General features: G+C 36.0%; 2 protein-coding genes across 7 annotated transcripts in view; one reads left to right on the top strand and one right to left on the bottom strand.

Moving 5' to 3' along the window:
- LOC129251489 (guanylate cyclase soluble subunit beta-1) overlaps positions 1 to 12,206 on the top strand; it is a 227,492-nt gene that overhangs the window by 98,834 nt on the left and 116,452 nt on the right. The window lies entirely within an intron of this gene.
- Positions 1 to 12,206, bottom strand: part of LOC129251528 (uncharacterized) — a 63,695-nt gene that overhangs the window by 10,941 nt on the left and 40,548 nt on the right. The gene's annotated exons all lie outside the window — the stretch shown is intronic.

Here is a 12,206-nt window from a genome sequence, read left to right as displayed (position 1 = left end):
TTCAAGCGATTCAGGCGAGGAAGAAGTATTGAAAAAGTTGTGAAGAGTTCGGGTCTTCTTGGCTGGTGGCCGTTCTTTTGGAGCCTAATGTTCCCTTCGCTTCATGTTGTATATCCTCTCCATGTGACGGTGAAGTCCAGATGTTGACGATGACTTGCATTTAATGATTTTATTGCATTTCAAACATGTTGCTTCGTCGTCAAATCGCTTGAAAAGCTGCCACACTTGGTCGTATTCCTATTCTGAACTCATGATTTTTAATGCTAAAAATTCAAAATTTGTTTTAAATTTTGTTTTTTAAAGGAAGTAACTAACCGGTACTCACAGTCAACGATACGTCGATTCAAAACTTAAAAATAAGTAATATTTGGACCACAAAATATTTTATTATACGGTGTATAATTTATACTTAATCAGGTACCACAAAATGAAATGCACCCGCTCACTACAAAAAATAAATTTACAAACGTCGTCTGTGCAGTCTGCGAACAAATTGAAATTGCTTGACTATTTTGAAAGCATTTCTAATTGCTTAACTGCTGCTACATATAAGAAACACATAAAACTAAACTTCATTAGGTTGATGTTACAGTGCTTTCCCTCGACATAGCATAGCAACGCATCTAGCATTTACTCTGTAGTCACCCCAAAACAAACAAAAAAAAAAACAAACAAACAAATGGAACAATTATACTGTTGTTGCTTTTCGCATAGTAATTGAAACTATGGTGTGAATTGTATGTGATTCTGCGAAACAGTATGTAGTGTGTGATTTTTTGTAACATAATGGCCGTTACAGTTTGGTGTTTGCAGGTAATAATCATATGTATGTGTATTCTTTTACTTTTGAAAGAATTGTTTTTTCTCTTAATATTTGACAACAAAAATTAAAAAAAAAAAATGGATTTCTCGAGAAATCTTGAAACATTCTCGAGATTCGGGATTTCCCGAAATGCTAAAAATTTCAACTCTCGAGATTCGGGATGGAAAAATATCGAGAATTTCTCGAGAATTCCCGTCGGGAAATTCCCGAAACCCAACTCTAGGTACGATGCCATTTAGAAAAATTATAAATCTTCCTATAAGGTGATTAATTTTGCGCCACCTTGTATTTAAGTATAGTATGAGGGGTTCAGAAGTTGACGAAGAACACCAAGCACGATTGCAATTTAAGGCAGAAAGAAACTGTGTCATGCTAAGCTTGGACATATTGGAACATAGAATATTCGTACACTTTCACTCCTCTTTTACTACAAATTACTCTTTCTAAGACTCTGCGAAACAATGTGGCCTAATTCTGGCGCAACAATAACAAAAGATGGTCTGACGATTTTATTCTTCAGCATGCCTAGCGGTCAACCCAGATCGAGTGACGTAGGCTTACTGTTGTCTAAGCAAGCGGCACTGATAGAATGGAAACCGTACTCATATCACATCATAGTTTCTCGTTTTCGATCTCGTGTCCTAAATACCACCTGCATATAATATCATGCTCCCACGGACACAGCTCCCTACTCCGAAAAGAAGGTCTTCTATAGCCTTCTGTCAAGGACAACAGCAAACACCGCGAATGATAACGTGGGCCGTTGCTCCCCCGCTCGACCACAGGAAATTATATATATATATATATATGGTAAGGCAGGAAGAAAATGTTCACTATTTTGTGTCCTTCCTGGTAATCTTGAACCACCTAAACCTTACAACGGTCTCACTATTGTTAGTAAAGGACATGATGGCCAATATATTCAAGACAACAAACAGCACTGGATGCGCCTAAGGAGAAACCGTATTTTTGTAAATAACCCTATTAAGTTAACTGGCGTACTCCCTTTGATTCTGTAAGTTCTGCTTATGTTTGACGCTGGATCGGTTAAAATTTGTATCTCCAAGCTTTCTTCTTTCGACGGTTAAGTAGCGCTGGGGTCGAGATTTCCAAAAAAAAAATATTTAAAACATATTAAAATTTTCAATACTGTATATCTCTTGGTTCTTAGCAGCACCAGTTTTTCCTCATGTAAGAATTTGATGTTAGTAGTGTTCAGTTTTTTTTTTTTTCAAATTAATTTCGAAGTCTTCAGTTGGAATCACGGATATTCACGTATAGGACTATGTTGATGGTCTTTCAGATTCCGATGATAGCGAAAATGAAGACGACGTGCATTCCACTACTCATATAGACAATGATGCAAATAAGATTAAATAAAGGCTAGGCTAAGTTGAACCGGTTGTCCACTGTGAAACACACTCAGGCTCCTAAAACCAGTGTGAACTTTTCAAAATTTTTAGAAGATCCCTTATTTTTGCAGAAATCATGTATTTACACGCCCATCCTCTCGGCAGTGCACCGATATAATGGCAATCAGTGTGCTAAGACTATGTGTTTATTGTGTCTTAGCAGACATTCTGTGCGTTTAGTATTGAGAGTGGTCACTATGGTCGGGCGATTCTGCAGGTGGGTTGGTTACGCCATATTTCATTCGCTACTCTTACAATTTACTCAAAAATAAGTAACTTACAAATCTGTAAGTGTATGCATATGCCATTGACTGTGTACTCATCAGTCAACTTGGGGCCAAGTCTTGCTAGTTCCTCTGCCTGCAGTTACCCTCCATATCGCAATATCCGCCCACCCTTCGAACTTTCATTTCCCCCAAATAGCCATCCGTAGTAGTACACTAACGCCATCGCTTTGCAAACTATATCTGCAACTGTGAGTCTACAATCTTGCTTCCTATCAAATACAAGGCCTAGATATTTAGCGTGGCACATGCTGAAAATGGTAACATAGATTTTCCGCATTTACTTCCACTATTACACCAAAGTGATGGTCTATGCATAGATCTTTGTAGAACACCACATAATGTTGGAATGTGTTTTCCCGATATAGCTACTACAATATCATCGGCGTATACAATTATCTTTCCTCCTTAGTTCATATTCGGGATATATTCTAACAACCTAAAAAGAAATGTTCCTTAAAAAACTAGACCCGCTTGGAGGCACTGTCGGACATACATATATTCTGAAAAATCGAATAGAAGAGGTTTTTCTAATAGCAGGCAGTAATCTGTGAGAATCGCACGATGAAGCAATCAGTAATAAATACACCAGCAGAGGAAGGTTATCCTAGGAACAACCAACGCTACCCTTAAGGCAGATGTTTACCAAAATCACAAAAAGTTTAATATTCTTAACACCCCTCTCCCTCTGGACCCTCTGGCAGGGTTTAGTATTGCTGCTACAACAACAACAACCAAACATATGCTGGCATCGTATCAGGCACTGACGCATTAGCCGGTAAAACACCTTGGCCGACATATTTTACCAGAGGAGGTAATAAAACTCAATAAACTAACACAAATTCCAAATTTTATTGAGGAAGTTCAGCTCCAAGAAATACTCTGAATCTATGAGCGGGCACAAAAAATCTTCCAGTTCGCAGTACTAAGTATCCTCATAATAATAATAATAAGCACAATTGATTGCATTAAATTAAACGAGCTTTATTTTCATTTATAATTATAATTTTATTTAATTTTAATCACTATTTAAAATATTTTAAGTTCAGCTATTTTACGAATTGGAAATTTGCGCGTATAATTCAACCGAATAACGAAATAAAAATTTGTTTTGTATTGTAGAAATGAATTATTACAGAAATGAATAAATAAATAAATAAAAGCTTTGCTTTTACTAGATCATTTTTATGCCATAAATAAAAACTCCATTTTAATTACTTGCACAAACCAATGCTCGAATACATAAAAAATATTTGTATGACAAACACAAATTTTAATATATACACAAATTCAAATTTTTGGCTCATTAATGAACAACCAACTACTTTTCATCCCACTGCATTCGAAATGTCATTGAATATTCAATAATAATAAATGAAATTAAATATTTTCCGCTGTAGAAATATTTATTTTCTACTTTTTCCACGAAAACTATTTGTGTAAGGGCAAAAATTTTGCTCAATTGACTTGCGTATGTATAGTTTTTGTATTTTAATCGCCTTTCAATGACACCTATCAACTTGTATTTATAAAACCGATTTTATCTGTAGATATTTATTCATAAAATCGCATTAGACTGTAACAGTTTTTGTGTTTTTGTGTTTAGTACTAAAAATCACTTCCTATTTTATACCAATTTTTTTCTTTTTTTTTTTGAAGCTATTGCGTGTAGATGTAATTAAGGAAAGGAAATTGAGATAGACATTGAAAACGCGTTGACAAAAAAAATAGTAGCTTAACATATTTGTGGTTTCAAATCAGCAAATCATTGAAAAAGTTGCAAACTAATCAATAGCTACCTATCATATATGTATGTATATAACTACATACAAATGTACATATACATTTTTTGAAAAGGCTTTATAATAGGCGTGCGTAAAATTAGCAATACCTGCTCTTAATCCAATGTACAGGGTGTATGAAATGTTTACTTTTTTGAATCAGATGCAGCTGAATCAACGACACTGACATTTTTTCCCATCCCAAAATCTTGGCAGTCGATTTTTATATTTGGAAATGTATTTCCTTCATAGTTTGCTTACCCCATGCGACAATAAAGATTTAGTAAAGGGTATTTCAAAAGACGTGCTTGGATGTTGCAAAAATTTAGACGCCATGTAAAAATGTAAATTCTTTCAGGTTTCACTATTTTTATTCACAATTCGGCTCTTTACAGTTATATGTGAAATTACATCATTTAAGGGGACAGATACCTGTAAACGGCCATATTTTCCCTGATTTTCATTAAAATTATTTCAAATTAAAAAGTGAATATATTTTTTTTAAATTCACATACAGTTTATTTATACATTAAAATAATATACATTTTTTTATATTTTAATCATTTGAAATGGCAGATGTACACTCAATTCTTCCAGAAAGGTCGCAGCGGGGCTTCTCAATCGGCGGGTATTGTAGCATCGGCGTCAGTGACCTGAATACAAAAAACCAAACTTTTTTTTGTTTATTAATGTCATAATTTCTATATGAATTAAAAAAATGGGAAAAAAATTCGCGGAATAAAATGCTTAAAAAATGGGTTTTGTGGCGAATTTTCCTAGTATTTTTGCTTCGAAAAAATTATTTGTTATTATTATATGGCCACACCTTCAAATAAAATCTGCCAAGTAATCGATTCATAAATGCCTAGTTGTTGAGAACGTCGAGATATCTATGTTGAAGATTGTTCAGTAACACTTTGCGCTATAGCAACAATATTCTCAACAGGGCTCTACCAGCCCTTTTTCTGTCATTGACAAAAGCAGTATCTTAAAATATTTTCCCAACTTTTGAATGGTCAACTCATTTCGACGATTATTTACACCAAAACAATCACGATTTTTGCGACATGTTGTTCTTAAAGATCGATAATTGTCATAATAAGTTTCAATAACTTGAACGCGTTGTTCCATCATGTAGAATTCTACATCTGTCTACTTGACTAATGTGGAAGATCACATTAAAAAGGTAGCGTCTAGGAATTATTCACTACTGACATCTATGCGTCAAAAGATCTTCTATGTTAATATTGCATACTCGGTTTTTATTTTCTTATCAATTTAAGTTTTTGTGGGATTTCATTAAATATTTTTAAATATTTACTTTCACTTTATGATATAAATACGGATACCAAATGAAAGATGATATATTCAGCGTTTAAAACAATATTTGCTCACTTCTCCTTCTTCTTAGATTTTTAAAAAGCTGCGGGAGCTTTATTTCGGTTACAGAGCCATGATTTCCGAATATTTATGGGCTAGAAATGAAAGGAAACTGTAGGTCCCTCCATTTGTAGAACAACATCAAGACGCATACCACAAATAGGAGGAGGAGCTCGGCCAAACACCCAAAAAGGGTGTACGCGCCAATTATATATATATATATATAGAAGTGAAAGGAAGAGACTATGAAAAGAGCTTTAGTTTCAGCAGGAGACTGTACTATCTAATATAGCCATAGAAAATATCGATATTTTGCTCACTGAGCTCCATAATCGTATAATCAGCCATCTCAGAAATGTTAATTTGCTGTAGTGAAATTAAGATGTTATGTCGAAAACTCAGAAGCGAGTGTTTGTAAATTACACTATGCAACAATTTTGGGGCTATTGGCGGCGAAATGAAACTAATTTAGGATGGGCTCATATATGAAAACCCAGAAAGGTTTTTTGTATTTTGTAGAATATTTCAATTGTAATAATGTTACTAATAATGTGTTGGGTGTTTAGCGAAGCTCCACCTCCTCTTCCTACGACATAAACTGTCGTCTACGCATAACATAGAATTTATACCTGAGATCTTCATGGACAACTCGACAAATAATACCTTTAGAAACATTAAGCTCCGTCCCAAGGGCTCATTTCGATTTTAAACAGGTCAATCATCGCTTGCACTTGTTGAATAAATTCTGCAGATCGGACAGGGTAAGAACGTTTCTTGTGTTTTTTGCGGCTTGCAACATATTCTGCATTGCCACCTGAAGCTTACAATTTACGGCGAACCTTATGAGCAAATCAGGAAATTTGGATGTTTCTAAGAAACTTGGATATTTCTAAAATTGGTTCAGAAAGTTAAAGCCACATACGAAGGGGTTCAATAAGTACCCGTCTTAAAGATGAAGATAACTACCATTTTTTCAAAAGTTTTTTTTTTTCATTTTTCAATCTAGTCCCCTTTTAGAAAGATACACTTCTCCCAACGCTCCGGTCATCTTTTTAACCTCTCCAAAAAATAGAACTTGTCGAACTCTAAAAAATACGTCTCTGTATCGGCACTGACTTCCTCGTTTGAACTAAATTCTTTTCATGTTAGGGAACAGGAAAAAGTCACAGGGAGCAATTCATGCAGTTAGGTGGTAAAAAGGGGCTAGAGCGTTATCGTGGTGAAACAGCACCTTTTCTTTCGCCAAATGCGGCCTTCTTCAAGTTTTTGTCGAAGCGGTCCAATAACTCACTGTAGTATTGCCCAATGATCGTTCTTCCTTTTTCTAAAAAATCCATGGGGATGACGCCGTTCGCATCTCAAAAAATCGTCGCCATGACATTTCCGGCTGATGGAACTATTTTCGCCTCCTTTAGAGCAGATTCACCGTGAAAAATCCATTATTTATTATCCAAGTTTCATCAACGGTGACAAAACGACGCAAAAATTCCTTCCGGTGTCACTTAAATTGCTCCAATCACTGTTTCGAAGTTTACAGCTGCATCCGCTCATTGTCCATCGTGAGCAATCGCGTCATCCATCGGGCCGACAATCGACATCGCCAACTTATCATGTAAACTATTAATTGCCGTTCGTCGACACACCTATGGCCTGTGTTACTTCGCGCACTTTCGGTCGTCGATTAGCGAGAATCAGGTCGTGGACTTTTTGAATGATTTCCACGCTACCCACGTCTGCCGGCCGTCCTATTTGCTCCTCATCAAAAACGGATGTTCGCCCACGTTTAAATTCGTTGAACCAATATCTAACTGTGGTCATAGATGGCAAAGCATGCCATAGACAGAATCCAAATTTGATTTTAACTCCTCGCATTTTTCCCATCCAAAAACAAAAATAGAATTTCCGAACGATACTGCACCTTTTCCTTCTTAGCGAAAATCACGAAGCACGTCTTACTAGAATAACTGCCAAATCCAAACTAACCTATCAATCAGTCTAAAATTTATTTTGCCTTCGTTTGATAGATGGCAGCACACGATGCTAAGACCAACTTCCCTCTGGAACGCCTTCTGTCATCAAAGACGGGTACTTATTGAACCGCCCTCGTATGTATATGCATCATCCCATCTCACTGTGACGGGTATTAAGCAATTCTGTTGTCCAAAATTGCACTTTGCGCTTGGAATGCATGCATCTGTGTTTCAAGCGGAGGTGTATGCAGTTCAAGAAGCGATGAGCTTTGTTGTGGAAAACCTATAGAAGCAGATCTATATGTGTCTGCAACGACAGCCAAGTTTTGCCTATGGCCTTAGACAGCCCCCCAACCACATCAGGAACAGTCGAGTCCTGTAAATCCAGGCTGAACTACGTCGGTAGACATAATAGCCTGATGCTAACACGGGTCCCGGAACACGTGGGTATCGCGGGTAACGAGACCTCTGACTCGCCTGTTGCGTTAAGAGCGACCATCTTGGTTCTTTGGCACCACAAGATCTACTCAGATTTCTTCGGAGATCGGGTAGATTTAGATGAATTAAAATGAAATGAAAATGAACTTAATTAATGTCTGAGTGCTGCACTTGGTAGTTGTCCCGACAAAAACAAAAAAAAATGTATATGCATGCTCTCAAGCAATACCACAGTTAACATTAAAATATAATTAATACCAATTATTCATTCTTCCATAGGCATTTACGTTGCGAATACACAAATCTGCTTCTGGGTCGGTAACTGCTGGGTATTATTAATTGGCCTTAGACTTTCATTCTGAGTTGGATTGATTGCGCCACCAAATGGCTATTGCACAATGTTATCGGTCGAGGCAAGGACTTGAAAAATCAAGTCCAAACGAAACGCTACTGCGATGAAAGCCAAAACAGGCACTTTAGAGAACTTCGTTCAGTAAATAAAGGAAATATTAATGCTTACTCATTTTTCCGTAATACATGTAGGTATATTTGTGTATACTTGGCGCTTACACACTTCATTGGCTGTTTTTCTGAGCTCCTCCGCCTATTTGTGGTGTGCGTCTTGATATCTTTCCGCAAATGGGGGATCCTCAGCTGAATCCCGCCTCAGAACAGCAGACCGTTTTTTTTTTTATGAAAAGCTTTTTTAATGGCAGAAATACTTTCGGAAATTTGCCATGCTCTGTCCGCTATTAAAAACAACTTTTTCTATCATTTGTTGTTTCGTGCCATAATACAGTAAAATAAATTGAGTTGTATTCACCGCATTTGATTTTGTAAAACATACTTGTGTGTATTCGGTCCAAGAGCAAATGTGTACCTCAACATACATACAAATACACAAGAAACTCGCTTAATAGTTTTCGGCAGTTTTCAATAAGGCTTTGATTTCCTCAACTTTACTCTACTTAAGCAATTGCCACTCGCCTGTTACACATCATGCATGGCCTTAATTGGATGATATGGCAAAGTCCACTGTACTGAACTCCCATTATCGTGATGACTTATCAGCTATTTGCCCTTTCGCCGCCTTTTAGCAACTATGCTTTGCTTAATCTGTTTTCACATTCTTTCTTCCGTTTTCGTGGAATTCCTGCAAATTCACTCAAACAGAATTATCACCCTGCTTAACTGCCTTCTTCTTGCTTATGCCAGTGAAATGAAGCATTTATTTGCCCTTTATAGCTCGTTAGAGCCGATCAAAAATCAACAATTTTCGATTTGGTTAATTATTAGCTACTTTGTTTATTATTTGCCGTTATAATGAAATGATGTCAATATTTTACTTTCACTTATTTTTTGTTGACTCATATTGAGGGAATTTCATTAGCGTTTCATAATTTGCTTAATGTACTTAGGTGAAGTTAGGGAAATGTTTGATTAATTACAATGACCGTTTTTTCCTTAATTGGGATTTAAGCGCGTAAGCTGTATAAAAGTCAACAAAGTAATCGGCAATCGAATATCAAGTGTTTTATAATTGTTAGGGATGCAATTAATTTTAACTTAAAACTTTTTAACTTTCTTTATTTTGGCATTCCCAATATTTGTTAACTAAAGTAAAGAACTAGCCACTTGCTAACGCTTGGCGAAAAGAAAAGGCCTATATTTAGTCGCTCGCATATATTTAATATAATATATGTATTTTATAAAATTGCGGGGATTATAATTCGGCTATAAATAATATTCGCACTAATATTCTTGAATGCTTTTTTTTTATTGCAAACAGCAAACCTTCCCTTGAAACATGAAAATCTCTTATTCATTCAAATACTTCTACATCTGGAAGGAGACCATTTTATCAACTAAATTTTTAAATACGTTTTCGCGATTGTCGGCAGTTGTCTCAGCAATGACAATTTCGACTCACCTCTTTAATCGCCTCTGGATAGTTGGCGTAATATTTATATTTAACGATGTGCCACAAAAAATATTATATTCTAATGGAGTCAAATCAGAGTTTTTAGAAGGCCAATTTAGTCACCGTTTCGGCAATCGTTTTCAAAGGCGTCGCTACCTTATCAGTTTGGGAAAACAAAAATTCGGCTTACATGGCACGGTAATGCTCACCACTGATTGTAACAGCGGCACTTCCCGATTAAGAAGAAAAATTTCCATTAATACTTTACCAAAATCTTCGCTAAACATTTACCCGTTGTTAATTTGTCAGTTTCTAAATACTGACGCGGCGATTGTTCGCCCCCATTTGCAACAATTCCGTATACTACCATAGCCGCGAAGGTAAAAATGGAAATATATATTACAGTTTGCGTTGAATACTCATTAACTAAAAAATATATTCTCAATATTTTCCAATTTGTTAAAGCGAAAAAAGATCTATTTTGTATATGTCTAGGTTAGGTTGTTGTGACAGTCGGCTTAGAGAAACTGTAGGTCCGTTGTGATACCACTGTGAAACACAGGAACCTTACTGTTTATTTATTATGGAACCATTAAGACTTTAGATCCGTAAGAGAATCAAAATCCTAGCGAAGGCTGGACAACACAGAGGAAGTATTTTACTGTTTCTTCCTCGTCTCTACAGCTACTGCAGTAATCATGAGAAAATACTGCCGATGAACGGTGACATAAGCCAGGACCTTCGAGATGTTCTCTCTTGAGAGGTTGAGCAATTCTCTGGATCTTTTCCCATGTATTTGCGGCCAAATTAGTATGTTACAAATGTCTAACCATGAACTAAATTAACAGCACATAACGTAGGTTGTTTTAATTGGAAGTATAAAAGAAAAACAATCGATAGTTTAAATTTCAAGGACAATATATGTACATATATTCTGTATACATAAATTAAAAATTATTATTCTTTTGTTATTATTATTGTACATTATTGTTAATTTATTTTAATTGGCTTCCACATCCTGAAGCTAGGATTTCTGGAGGAGCTTCTCTTTGAAATTTCCCACCTCCATACGGCACATCAGTTTGTATGATAAGCCAAGTCGTGGCAGAAGTGCCGTCGCTATTAAATTAGGTTAGGTTGAAGCGGTTGTTCACTATGGGACACACTCAGGCTCATAGCCCATTTTAATGCTGTCGCTCAAAATCAATGCAAATTTACAACAATTTGTTAAAGTGCAACATTTTCTTCTTTAGTGGATTTTGTAAAACTCCCTGATTTTTAGTGCTGCGAACAGAATGTCGCACAGTTGCCATGTTATTATAGCCAGGTTGGTCGTTTTATTAGAGTTCTACCAAAACTTTCTGGTAACTTTGACTTTTACCAAAAACTTTTTAGTGGGTATTTTAACTTTAATGGCCTAATAGTTTCAAATATTTTAAGCAATAGAATTACATCGATTACAACATTCGATTCTATCAATTAAACCTTAGGTGGTCATAATTATGTAAGGAAAAGATATTTGCTTCTTTGAAAGTGATACCTGCAACGCTATTACGTTGAACGGTGAACAGTGAGCGTAACCGTGGCATGATACAAACTTGTTATAGCCTGAAATAGATGGCATTAGGACTTGAACAATATGTGGTTTCCACCGTCTAGACGAAACCACTTGCCAATTAGCGCATGTAAAAGTGGTACTATTACGAACGATATTCCCAGCGCGTATTATATCACCGGACAACGTGGTCAAATGGCCTCTGAGATCTTGCGATTTGGACTTCTTTCTCTGGGGATACGTGAAAAGTATGGTATATTCCAATAAGCACAGGACAATAATATAGCTGAAAAATGAAATTATAGAGCCCAAACTATGTTGAAATAGTTGTGAAAAATTTTCATACACACATCCTGTGTTGCCAAAAGAGTCGTGGTAGGCATTCAACGGCATAAATGTCAAACAATAAAAAAACATGATGAAATAAAAAAACAAAATTTCTACATTTGTTGTGTTTTATTTATGAAATAAACTCAGCGGCCTTTTTGAATCACCCTATAGTATCGACAGTTTACGATTTGACGATTGACGCTAGATTGTTTCTTTCAAGTACAACAGGGCTCACTTTAGGGCTTAGCGATAGCGCTCTATGAATTTTGAATGTCTTTCAATAACGATTTCCGTCAGTGCTCAGATTAACAG

The sequence above is a fragment of the Anastrepha obliqua genome, chromosome 1, assembly GCF_027943255.1.
Source record: "Anastrepha obliqua isolate idAnaObli1 chromosome 1, idAnaObli1_1.0, whole genome shotgun sequence".
Taxonomy (NCBI): Eukaryota; Metazoa; Arthropoda; class Insecta; order Diptera; family Tephritidae; genus Anastrepha; species Anastrepha obliqua.
The sequence above is the reverse complement of the archived record's forward strand: the minus strand, read 5'-3'. Positions and strand labels throughout refer to the sequence as shown.